The sequence below is a fragment of the Mirounga leonina genome, unplaced genomic scaffold (genome assembly GCF_011800145.1).
Source record: "Mirounga leonina isolate KUSES-001 unplaced genomic scaffold, KU_Mleo_1.0 Mir_174, whole genome shotgun sequence".
In the NCBI taxonomy this organism is placed as follows: domain Eukaryota; kingdom Metazoa; phylum Chordata; class Mammalia; order Carnivora; family Phocidae; genus Mirounga; species Mirounga leonina.
The window spans coordinates 19,934,714-19,948,142 of NW_023270451.1; positions in this window are offsets into that span (position 1 = coordinate 19,934,714).

The window sequence follows — 13,429 nt, forward strand, 5'->3', positions numbered from 1 at the left end:
TTAATCTGGCCTCCCCACGGTTGCCATTTCTTGTATCTCTAAAGCATGTTGTAATCATCTCTGTAGGTTTCCTCTATTAGAACATGAGCTTGAGAAAAGGGATCACGTCTTAATTGTTTTTATATTCTGCCTTTATTCTCATACCTACCATAGCAGTTCTCAAATTGTGGTCCATAGCCTTCTGGGTATCCCCAAGAGCCTTTCAGAGTATCTGCAAGGTCAAAGCTCTTTATAATAATACTGCTATTTGCTTTTTCACTGCTGGAATTTGCCCTGATAGTGTAAAATCAGTAGTAAATAAAAACTTCTTGGGCCTTAGCACAAATCAAAGGCAATGACACCAAACTGCAGCAGTCATTATTCTTCACTGTCATGCACTTGCAATAGAAAAATAAAATTATCTATTTCAGTTAAGAATGTCCTTGATGAAATTGTGAATGTTAGATTTATTAAAGTTCAACCATTGAATACATGTATTTTTTAACTAGCAGATTTTTTCATGGAATAACATTTTGCTTGAAAGAATGACTGCCAAACTCTAGTCTTTCACATTTGGGTATTTGACATTTTCTTGAAAATGAAATCAACCTGTCCTTTTAAAGAAAACCATTGACAATATTTGTTGTCAGTGATAAAATTAAAGCTTTCCAGGGCGCCTGAGTGGCTCAGTTGGTGGATTTCGGCTCAGGTCATGATCTCAGGGACATAAGATTGAGCCCCATGTCAGGCTCCATGCCTGCTTAAGATTCTCCCTCTCCCTCTCCTTCTGACCCCTTCCCTCCCCACCCCTGACACTCTCTCCCTCTCTTTCTCCAAAAAAAAAAAAAAAAGCTCTCAAATAAAAATTAAGAATTTTAGAAAACATATCTACCACCATAAACTTGACAACATACTAATTCTTGAGACTTTTCTGCAGAGGAAAATTTAGTAACAAAAGGATTTTATATAATAAAATGTGTCAACATTAGAATATTTGCATAATTCATTGAACAAGTATTTTCAAATGACCAATGCATGATGTTACAAAATCATGTGTGGGTAAAACATTCATTCAAAGTACAAATTAGACCAAAAGATTTTCATAGAATGTAAAATGTTAATTGATATACCTCCAGATTCTACATTGCCACTAACTTTTAAGATACACCACTTATAAAAAAAAAAAATACCTATAATTATCTGGAAAAGTTATTAAAATATTCCTGCTTTTTCCAACTATACATCTGGGTGAAGTTTATGTACTTCAACCCAAACAATGCACATGATTGAATACAGAAACACATATGAGAATTCAACTATCTTCCATCAAGCCAGGCATTAAAGGGATTTGCAAAAATCTAAAATAGTACCATGTATCTCACTATTTTTTTTTTTTGAGAGAGAACGAGCACAAGCAGGAGGGGGGAGGGGCAGAAGGAGAGGGAGAGAGAATCCTAAGCAGGCTCCATACCCAGTGTAGAACCCCATGGGGGGGGGCTCGATCTTTCCACCCTGAGATCATGACCTGAGCCAAAATGACGAGTCGGAGGCTTAACCAACTGAGCCACCCAGGTGCCCCACTCACTAATTTCTTTTATTTGAAAACATAACTATGTTCATTAAAATGCATTTTTTATGTTAACATGGGCTTGTTATTTTTAATAAACTAATATTTTTATTTCTCTACCTTAATTTGTATTACTGTAAATACGTATAGATATACACATTTTTTAAAAGTTCTGTAGGACTCTTAATAATTTATGAGATTGTGAATGAGTCCTGAGGCCAAAAAGTTTGAAAACTGCTAACCTAGAATATGAGTTGTGGGGCTTTCAATTTTTGTTCTGTGTGGAATCACATCGCATACCATCAGTATGACCTTCGTATGAAATAGTTTTAAAACAAGACGTTTGATTCATTAAAACTCCAAGGTAGTCCTCATTATTATATAGCCATAGCTTTTGTTATTTTAATATGAGTTTTCCAAAGTGATGTTTCAGAAGCACATCATAAAATGAAAAGGGAGATTCACCATGGATTCAAACCTACTATTATCTTATTAGTTGAGTATGGTAATTCATCTTTTTCCTATGCTGCCCATACTTTTCATGAGACCACTCTTAACGTTATTGAAATTAAATTTAATTCCTTACTGTGAAGTGAAATGCTGGGTGATAATCAAGCATTTGTGAACAAAACCAAAGTTTTTTTGTTTAAATATAAGGTTTAAATAATAAGATGCTTGACTGAAAATTAGCTAGGATAATTTTGTTGGAAAATGTTTTTCTTTTCTTTTTTTTTTAAGATTTTATTTATTTATTTGACACAGAGAGGAGGGGCGAGAGAGCAAGCACAAGCAGGGGGAGCAGCAGGCAGAGGGAGAAGCAGGCTCCCCTCTGAACAGGGAGCCCGATGGGGGGCTCAATCCCAGGACCCTGGGATCAGGACTGGAACCAAAGGCAGCCGCTTAACCGGCAGAGCCATCCAGGCACCCCAGAAAATGTTTTTCTTAAAAAAAAAAAAAAGAATGTTTTTCTTTCTGTAATCTTCCTCAGATATATCTGGGAGGGGGAGGAGGATTATATTAAGTGCAGTACAAATTGCAGGATTATATTAAGTACAGTACAAATTGCAGCCATTTCTCCAGAGAGCTCTTCTCCCTCTCAGCTTGGCCTTGAGCCTCTGCTCACTTTCCCGTAATTCCTCAATAAAATGCTGCTCTCTGACAGGAAAGGTGATTCTCTTAAAATCCCCAGAACCACACTTTGGACATACGACCTTACCTTTACAACTTTACTGAAGGATTGTAGATAACAAAGTAAAATTTTAAAACCCAAGAGAACTAAAACCATATGCTAAACATGACTGTTCCTAAAGTAAAAGGAAAAGAACAAAACTTTAAACATGTCATGGGGACTGGGAGTTAGTTCCCTTCATAGACACTGAACATTATCTGGTTTTCCTATAGAAAATTTACTTCTATGCTGCTCCTCACTGAAGGGGGTTTCTTTATTCTTTTTAAAGATTTATTTATGTATTTTAGAGCGAGAAAGAGAGCGAGAGCAGAGGGAGAAAGAATCTCAAGCAGGCTCCACACCCAGCGCAGAGCCTGACACAGGGCTTGAGCTCAGGACCCTGAGATCATGACCTGAGCCAAAATCAAGAGTTGGTCCCTTAACTGACTGGGCCACCCAGGCACCCCTAACGGGGTTTTCTTTAATCCCTAATGTAAAAAAAATCTCCATTTCAGAGAATTCTACTCCCTACCCACAGAAACTTATTTCACCCTAGGATCCACAGCCCACCCACACCCAAACCCCAATCTGCCCCTCCCCAAAAGGGCAGTTCACAGGACACAATTACACAAAACATTTCCCTAGGTCTGAGTTTTTCAGTAAGAGGCAGTTAAGCAAAACTGTCTGATTTGACACATCAAATTAAGATCCCTCAAGTTTCTACACCAGTGTGAAATGAAATGTACATCTTCATTTCTCCTGTAGTTTTGTGGTAACTTACTGGACCAAACACACACACCAAGGACAAATATTTTTCAGCTCTGGGACAATGCAAGGACAAATAAAGGAAGAGAAACATTTTCCTAAATGCAGCTAAATTCACACAGATTCCGTTGCTCTTAACAGAGATGGTACTATATGTGATTATGCAGAGAGAAGTGGTTTTCCCATTGTGCATCCTCAGAATTTCAGACCTTGCTAATTAGCGCATTTGAAATAATCGGATTATCTATTGCTGATGGATACTTTTCAGTGACACCAAAGATCTGGCGTAGCTTTGAGATTATATCTTTACAATAATAAGTCAGAGAAAATTATCACTATTTCCTCTTTGTTGTTTACACTTGGGTGTCATATGTAGAAACTGTTGCCTAACCCAAGGTCATGGAGATTTATGCCTATGTTCTCTTCTGTGATTTTTATAGTTTTACTTCATATGTAGGAGTTCAGTAGATTTTTAATTTTTGTATATGGTATGAAATAGGGCTTTAAACTCATTCTTTTGCATGTGGATATTTGCCCCAGCACCATTTCTTGAAAAGACTGTCCTTTCCCCATTGATTTATCCGAACACCCTTGTCAAAAATCAATTGGACTGTATATGTTAGGGTTTAATTCTGGACTCTCAGTTCCATTCCATTCATCTATATGTCTATCCTTAGCTTTTGCTTCTCAGTAATATGCACACACATTCATAAATAAATGTATATTTATATAAACTTACAGCAATTTCTTTGAATGAGTGACTTCTAATTAACATGTCATAATTTCATATATTTGTGTGTGTGTATTTGTGTACTTATTTATACAAAGCTTGGGGACTTGATAAAATAACTTTTAATGCTCTTTCAGCTCTGTTAGATAAAATATGACTCTAACAATTAATTTTATGTATGTTTTTAGGTTAACAGGATTCCATCTGCTGCCATCAGAAACAAGTACCAAATCTGTGTTCTCACTATATTTGACCACTGATTTTGCAGTTAGTGTTCATGGGTTTAAAGTTTATTGTGAAGGTAAGTGATGATAATGTAAAAGGACCATTGCCCAGTTTAATGTGGTCAAACCAAAATTCTCCAGGGTGGAAATGGAAGAAGAACCACAAGGAAGGAAGATACAGTTCATCTTCTTATTTCAAATCTTGTTCTAAGATTCACCTTCTTATTAATTATTAATATATAATAAAATGTTAGAATTAGTGGGCTTTAATGTTTTGTCATAGTGTGCCTAGACAGAGGAAAATCTTTCTTAGGAGAAGAGACTATGAAATCACTATAGACCTAGAGATTAACAAAAGGAAATGAAATGTGAGACTAACAGAAAACTAGGCCTGATTTGAGATTCGGGCCTCACAAACTCCACCCTATTCTTCTCTGTGCTCTACCTCTCAGCCAGGATCCTTACCCGTAGGAATATCATACCCAATTTCAACTCATCTCCCCAGGACTATATTACCAGAATGCATCACATCAGGTCTGATATCATCTTAAGAAACACACAACTATTACAGAAGGGGTGGTTACTTTCTAAAGCACATAATTCAAAATATGAGGGGGTTTTTTGGCTGAAACAACAGAATTTAATATTCTCACAGTTCTGGCTAGAATTCCCAGATCAAGGTGTTAGCTGATTGAGTTCCTGGCAAGAGCTCTCTTTCTGGCTTATAGATTACCTTCTCACTGTGTCCTCACATGGTTGAGAGAACTCATGTGTCTCTTCCTTTTCTTATAAGGGCACCAGCCCTGTTGGATTAGGACCCCTCCCTTATGACCTCAGTTTACCTTTATCAGCTTCTTACTGGCCCTCTTTCCAAATATAATCACATTGAGGTTTAAAGGCTTCAACATATTAATTTTTTCTTGAATCCTGTACCTTTGTAGTAAGTTTGAAGTTGGGAAATATGAGTTTTCCAACTTGGTTATTAATTTTCAGGTTTGTTTTGACTTTTCTGGGTCCCTCATTTTTATATGAATTTTAGGATCAGCTTATCAATTTCTACAAAAAGCCAGCTGTCTTTTTGATAGAGATTACATTGAATCTATGAATCAGTTTGGGGAGTATTGCCATCTTAACAACATTAAGTCTTAGAATCCATGAACATAGATGCCTTTCCATTTATTTAGGTCTTCTTTAATTTCTTTGAGTGATGTAAAGTGCTCTGTTTTCAAGCCTTCCACTTCTTTTGTTAAATGTATTTATAAGTGTTTATTTTTTTTGATGTTATACATAGTGTTATACATGGGATAATTTTCTTAATTGCATTTTCAGATTGTTCACTATAACTGTATAGAACTCATTTACTAGTTCTAATAGGTTTTTAATAGTTCATCAAGATTTTCTGTATATAAAATTATGTCATCTGCAAATGTAGTTTTATTTTTTCCTTTCCAGTATGATTTCTTTTATTCTTTTTCTTACCTAATTGCTATGGCTTGAAACTCCAACACAGTGTTGAATAGAAGTGGTAAGAACAGACATCCTTATCTTGTTCCTGAAACTAAGAGGAAAACATTCAGTGTTTCACCACTAAGTATGATACTAGCTGTGAGGTTTTTTGTAGATACCCTTTTTCAGATTGAGTTAGTTCCCTTCTAGTTTTAGTTTGCTGAGTGTTTTTATCTTGCAGGAGTATTGCATTTTTTTCAAATGCCTTTTCTGTGTCTGCTGAGATCATGTGGTTTTTGTCCTTATTAATATGTCATATACATTGATTGATTATCATTTGTTGAACCAACCTTGCATTCCTGGAATAAATCCCACCTGGCCATGGTATATAATTCTGTTTGTATGTTGCTGGGTTTGGTTTACTTGTATTTTGATGAGGATCTCTGCATCTATATTCGTAAGGGATATTGATCTGCCCTTTCTTGGGATGTCTTTGTTTGGTTTTGTTATCAAGATAATACTGGCCTCAGGGCGCCTGGGTGGCTCAGTCATTAAGCGTCTGCCTTCGGCTCAGGTCATGATCCCAGGGTCCTGGGATTGAGCCCCACGTCCGGCTCCCTGCTCCACAGGAAGCCTGCTTCTCCTTCTCCTACTCCCCCTGCTTGTGTTCCCTCTCTCACTGTGTCTCTCTCTGTCAAATAAATAAATAAAATCTTTTAAAAAAAAAAAAAGATAATACTGGCCTCATAGAGGATATTTGGATCTAATAATTTGGCCTGCTGTTTTTTGTTTTGATTGTTGTAGGCTGTCTATGCTGAGGATCAGCCTGAGGTTTAAAATTAATGTCTTTTCTGAGCCTTTTCCTAGGCATATATGCTCACTTTCTAAATTTCCTAGTATATGCAGTTGTTTGTTTTTAATGTCTGGCTCCCAAAAGAGGAAAAAGAGAAAAATGAAGGGAGGAGGGAAGTGTACCAGGCCTTTAAATCCCAGGGAAGTCACTTCAGCCAGAGGGGGAGGGGCTTGCAACGATTGGGGGAGGTGCAACAATGGCCACCCATTTTTTGTCTGCACCTCTCTGTTTAAAAGCAGCAAGCCGGGGTGCCTGGGTGGCTCAGTTGGTTCGGCATCTGACTCTTGGTTTCAGCTTGGGTCCTGATCTCAGGGTCATGAGATAGGGCCCCATGTCAGGCTCCAGGAGCCTGCTTAAGATTATTTCTCTCCCTCTCCCCCTCCCCTGCTCTCTCTCTTAAAAAAGAAAAAAAAAGCAGAAATCAGCAAGAAGAGCTCAGATATCTGATATTTGGAGGACAGGGTCCTTTTACTGCCCCCTGGCTCCTGCAGGTTTGGTGCAGGCTGCTCCAGGAGCATGTGTACAACTGCCAGTCAGGGCATTGGAATGGGGAATGGTAAATACATGGGTTACTTTATTTTATTTTTATTTTTATTTCAGTATAGTTAACATAGAATATTATATTAGTTAAGTACAACATAGTGATTCAACAATTCTATATATTATTCAGTGCTCATCAAGATAAGTATACTGTTAATCCCCTTCACCTATTTCACCCATGCCCCCACCCACCTCCCTTCTGGTAACCATCAGTTTGTTTTCTATAGTTAAGAGTCTGTTTTTTGGTTTGTCCCTTTTTTTCTCTTCAATTGTTTGGTTTCTTAAATTCCACATATGAGTAAAATCATTTGGTATTTGTCTTTCTCTGACAGACTTATTTCACTTAGCATTATACCCTCTAGATCCATCCTTGTTGTTTTAAATGGCAAGATTTCATTCTTTTTTATTGCTAAGTAAAATTCCATTATAGATAGAGAGATAGGTATAGAGATAAACACATACATATATACTACTTCATCTGTTCATCTAGTGATGGACACTTGTGCTGCTTCCATAATTTGGCTATTGTAAATAATGCTGCCCATAAACACAGGGGCGCATATATCCTTTCAAGTTAGTGTTTTTATATTTTTGGGGTAAAAACCCAGTAGTGCAATTACTGGATTGAATTACTGGATCATATGGTAATTCTATTTTCCAATTTTTTTAAGGAATCCTGTTTTCTACAGTGACTCTACCAGTTTGCGTTCCCATCAAAAGTTCATGAGGGTTCTTTTTTCTCCATATCCTTGCCAACAGTTGTTGTTTCTTGTGTTTTTTATTTTAGCCATTCTGACAGGTGTAAAGTGATATCTCATTGTGGTTTTGATTTGCGTTTCCCTGATGAATAGTGATGTTGAGCACCATTTCATGTGTCTGTTGGCTGTCTGTATGTCTTTGGAGAAATGTGTGTTCATGTCTTCTGCCCATTTTTTAATTGGATTGTTTGTTTTGCTGTTGAGTTGTATAAGTTCTTTATAGATTTTGAATACTAAACTTTTATTATTTTTTTTTAATCTTTTTTTTTTTTTTTTTAGATTTTTATTTATTTATTCATGAGAGACAGAGAGAGAGAGAGAGAAGCAGGCTCCCAAGGAGCAGGGAGCCCGATGCGGGACTCGATCCTAGGACCCTGGGATCATGACTTGAGCCGAAGGCAGACGCTTAACCATCTGAGCCACTCAGGCGCCCTAAACTTTTATTGAATATGTCATTTGCAAATATATTCTCCCATTCAGTAGGTTGTCTTTTAGTTTTGTTGATTATTTCCTTCACTGTGCAAAAACTTTTTTTTTTTTTAAAGATTTTTTTTATTTATTTGAGAGAGAGAATGAGATAGAGAGCATGAGAGGGGGGAGGGTCAGAGAGGCAGACTCCCTGCCGAGCAGGGAGCCCGATGTGGGACTCGATCCCGGGACTCCAGGATCATGACCTGAGCCGAAGGCAATCACTTAACCAATTGAGCCACCCAGGCGCCCTGTGCAAAAACTTTTTATTTTGATGTAGTTCCATTAGTTTATTTTTGCTTTCATTTCCCTTGCCTCAGGAGACATATCTCGAAAAATGTTGCTATGGCCAATGTCAGAGAAGTTACTGCCTGTGCTCTCAGATTTTTATGATTTCAAGTCTCGCATTTAGGTCTTTAAGCCATTTTGAGTTTATTTTTGTGTATGGTGTAAGAAAGTGGTCCAGTTTCATTCTTTTGCATCTCGCTGTCCAGTTTCCCAACACCATTTGTTGAAGAGACTGTCTTTTTCCCATTAGATATTGCCTCCTTTCTCAAAGGTTAATTGACCATATAATTATGGGTTTATATCTGGGCTTTCTATTCTGTTCTGATAATCTGTCTGTTTTTGTGCCACTACCATACTATTTTGATTACTACAGCTTTGTAGTATATCTTGAAATCTGGGATTGGGACACCTCCAGTTTTGTTTATCTTTTTTGAGATTGTTTTGATTACTTGGGGTCTTTTATGGTTCTATACAAATCTTAGGTTTGTTCTAGTTCTGTGAAAAATGCTGTTGGTATTTTGATAGGGATTGAATTAAATCTGTAGATTGCTTTGGGTAATATGGACATTTTAACAATATTGCTTCTTCAAATCCATGATCATGGAATATCTTTCCATTTGTGTGATCTTCAGTTTCTTTCATCACTGTTTTACAGTTGGTCTTTTCACCTCCTTGGTTAATTTTATTCCTAGGTATTTTATTATTTTTGGTACAATTGTAAATGGGATCATTTTCTTTTGGGGGGATAGTTTTCTATTATATGTGCTGCCGAAGCGAGCACTGGGGGGATTGTTTTCTTAATTTCTCTTTCTACTGATTCATTATTAGTGTATAGGAATGCAAAGGATTTCTGTATGTTGATTTTGTGTCCTGCAACTTAATTCATTTATCAGTTCAAGTAGTTTTTTGGTGGAGTCTTTAGGATTTTCTATATAAAGTATCATGTCATCTGCAAATAGTGAAAGTTTTACTTCTTCCTTACCAATCTGGATGCCCTTTATTTCTTTTTCTTGTCTAATTGCTGTGGCTAGGACTTCCTAGTACTATGTTGAATAAAAGTGAGAGTGGACATCCTTGCCTTGTTTCTGATCTTAGGGGAAAAGCTCTCAGTTTTTCACCATTGAGTGTGATGTTAGCTATGGATTTTTCATATATGGCCTTTATTATGTGGAGGTATGTTTTCTCTAAACCTACTTTGGTAAAGGTTTTTATCATGAATGGATGTTGTACTTTGTCACATGCTTTTTCTGCATCTACTGAAATGATCATATGATTTTTATTCTTTCTCACTGATGTGACATATCACATTGATTGATTTAATACTCTGGTTTCTCTTCAGATCGTATAAATCTTTTGCCTTTTATATTGATTGATTTACAAATATTGAATCCCCCTCACATCCCAGGAATAAATCCCACTTGATAGTGGTGAATGTATTATCGGATTTGATTTGCTAGGGATTTTTGCATCTATATTCGTCAGAAATATTGGCCTATAGTTCTGGTTTTTTGAAGTGTCTTTATGTGGTTTTGGTATCAAGGTAATGCTGGCTTCAGTACATAGGTTAGTATTATTATAAATTTGGTTTGTGACTCTACTTTTTGTTTTCTATATGATTTAAGAGATTAATACACTTTTAAAAAATTAGTCTAAAAGCTAGTATTATTGTAAATTTGGTTTGTAACTCTACATTCTGTTTTCTAGATTAATGCTTTAAAAGAATTATTAGTTTATGTTTTGGGGCACATATTGTGTAAATATGTAATTTTGTGACATAACAACCAAAAGCGGCAGGGATAGAGCTCTAAAGGAGCAAAGTTTTTGCATGTTATTGAACTTAAGCTGGTATAAATGGAAATTAGAGTGTTACAACTTTAGCATGTTAAATGTAATCCCCATAGTAACCATGAAGAAAAAAATAGCTATGGAACATGAAAGTAAATAAAGGGAATTTAAACATTTCACTGCAAAAAAAAAATCAGCTAAACACAAAAGAAGACTGTAAGGCAGGAAATAAGGGTCAGAAATGCTCTATAGCATATAGAAAACAAATAGCAAAATGATAGAAGTTAAATCTCCCATCAATGATTATTTTAACTGTAAATGAATAAGCCAGTCACAAAAACATAAATACTTTGTGATTCCACTTATATGAAGTACTTAGTGTAATCAGAATCATAAAGACAGAAAGAATGGTGGATGTCAGGGGCTAGGGGGGAGGGGGAATGGGGAATATTATTTAATGAGTTTCAGTTTTATAAGATGAAAGTCATGACGATGATAGTGATGATCACACAACATTGTTCAGCATATTTAACACCATTGCACTGTATATTTTTAAATGTTTGAGATAGTAAATTTTGCTATGTGTACTTGCCCAACATTTTTAGACTACAGTTGACCTTTGAATAACATGGGTTTGAACTGCATGGGTCTACTTACATTTGGATTTTTTTTATAAATACAATATAATACTGAAAATGTATTTTCCTTATGATTTTCTTAATAACATTTTCTTTTCTCCTAGCTTACTTTATTGTAAGAATACAGTATATAATACATATACAAAATATGCATTAATCGACTATGTTATTGGTAAGGCTTCTGCTCAAAAGTAGGCTATTAGTAGTTAAGTTTTTGGGAAGTCAAAAAGTTATATACAGATTTTCAACTGCGGGTCTGCTGCACTTTATTACTATATTTCATAATGGAATATTAATGGATGGAATAGCTACCCAAATAAAACTATGAAGACCATATAGGAAAATGGGGAAATATGATAAAAATTTTAATATATATTAATAGTTGCTAATTATAAAAACATATGTGCTAAACACTGTTTTGATTTTTTTTGCATTTAATACGTTATATACAGTAAATTCTCATTATAGCACAACACCTTAGGAATTTTTTTTTATCAGAAGGGAAAAATCAAGGCACAGATTGACTTTCACAAGACCAAGTAGCTAATTAGGGGCAGAGGCAGGATGCAAAATTGTTGGTTCCAAAGCCCAGTATATTTACTGCACTGCTATTATATAAAACAAACTATGTGCGTATGGTTATAAACACCAAGGTAAAAGATAACTTGCAAACATTAAATTGGCTGTGTTAAGAGAATAGGATTATGTGACTTCTTTTTTACTCTTTTTGTAACAAATACTCATTGGGAAAAAGGTGGAAACTACAAATAAGCAAAAAATTAAATAAATAAAAGTTAAGTGTTATCTCAGTCCCCCCAGATTTAATCACTATTATGTTGTTTCCTGTTTAAAAACTTATTTTACTGTTGTTTCACCATGTTTTTAAATTAAAATTTAATAAAATAGAGGTATAGTGCACATGATAATAATCCAAGGTACACTGTGGAAAATTCAGCTACGATTTCTTCACAGGGCATAATAGACAGTCGTAAAGATTAACAGGGCTTAAAATGTTTAAATGTTAAATGGAACTCTATTAATAGCTGCTATTGATTAAGTATCTTCCATATACTAAACACTTTTCTTTTGGTGACTTATATAGAAAATTCAGCCTTCTCTCAGTTTTTCTAATTCTTCCTTTAACTCTACCAATAAGGAGGAATGCTAATATAAATGAAGGTAAGGTAAGGGTATTTACTGCATCATAGAACCCTTACAAATTTGTTTCTTTTCCACAACTTTGGCACTAGGACAGTCCTGCATCTGCCCTATGCCCTATGCCATCTGCCCTAAGCCTATGGTTAGGGTAGGGTAACTGTTAGAACAAAACACCCGAAAACCTCAGACCCTCACTAAGAGTTTATTTCTCACTTATTCAGCAGTGCAAAATAGCTATGCCTGGTTGAGGGGCTGTCTTCTGAATTGAGACTCAGGGAGCGAGACTCCCTAGTTTTGTGGGTCTACCACGCCCAGGACCTCCAGCCAGACAGGGAATGGAATGTCTATTTAGGAGCTAGGTCTGAAAGCAACTTACATCATTTCTGCCTACATTTCATTCAGAGAAGTCAATCACAGGAGCCCTATATAATCACAAGGGAAGCTTGGAAATGTAGTCTGGTAGGATGCCAAGAAGGAAAAGAGGATGGGGTTTGTTGTAGAGGTAGCAGTAGCAGTTACCACATACGCCCTAACCTGGCCTGGGGTGAGTGGATGGATTATGCTATGTTCTAGGCTTTAGGATGAACAATTTCCTTTTGCTGGTATTTAAATGTTTCTTTCTTTATCATCAGCATTGTGAAAATAAGGTTAGGGATTAAAAGATACTCACCTGTTTTGGTTATAATCCACTAAGATATATCAGTACAAACCAAACTAATTGGACTCCTTTTCTAGAATACCATATACAAAGAAAAAAATCAACTCTTTTTTTATGAGCTGCCAACAGGCATCTTATGTCACAGAGAAGAGCCTGAGAAAATGAAGCTAAAACATAGACTCTGAGACAGGAGAAATGCAAAGCATCCTGATTCTGCTCAGTTTCTGAATGTAGTTGTGAAACAAAAGCAGAAAGCCCTCATTCTTTAGGAAAAAAATATTAATATTAACTTCCTCTTTAAGAATGGAAATTAGCTTTTTATCAGTAAAATTTGTTAGCTAGATAGGAAGCCAAAGAAATGCATTTTTGTTTTGAAAACCTACTTTTCACAAGATAAAAATTTT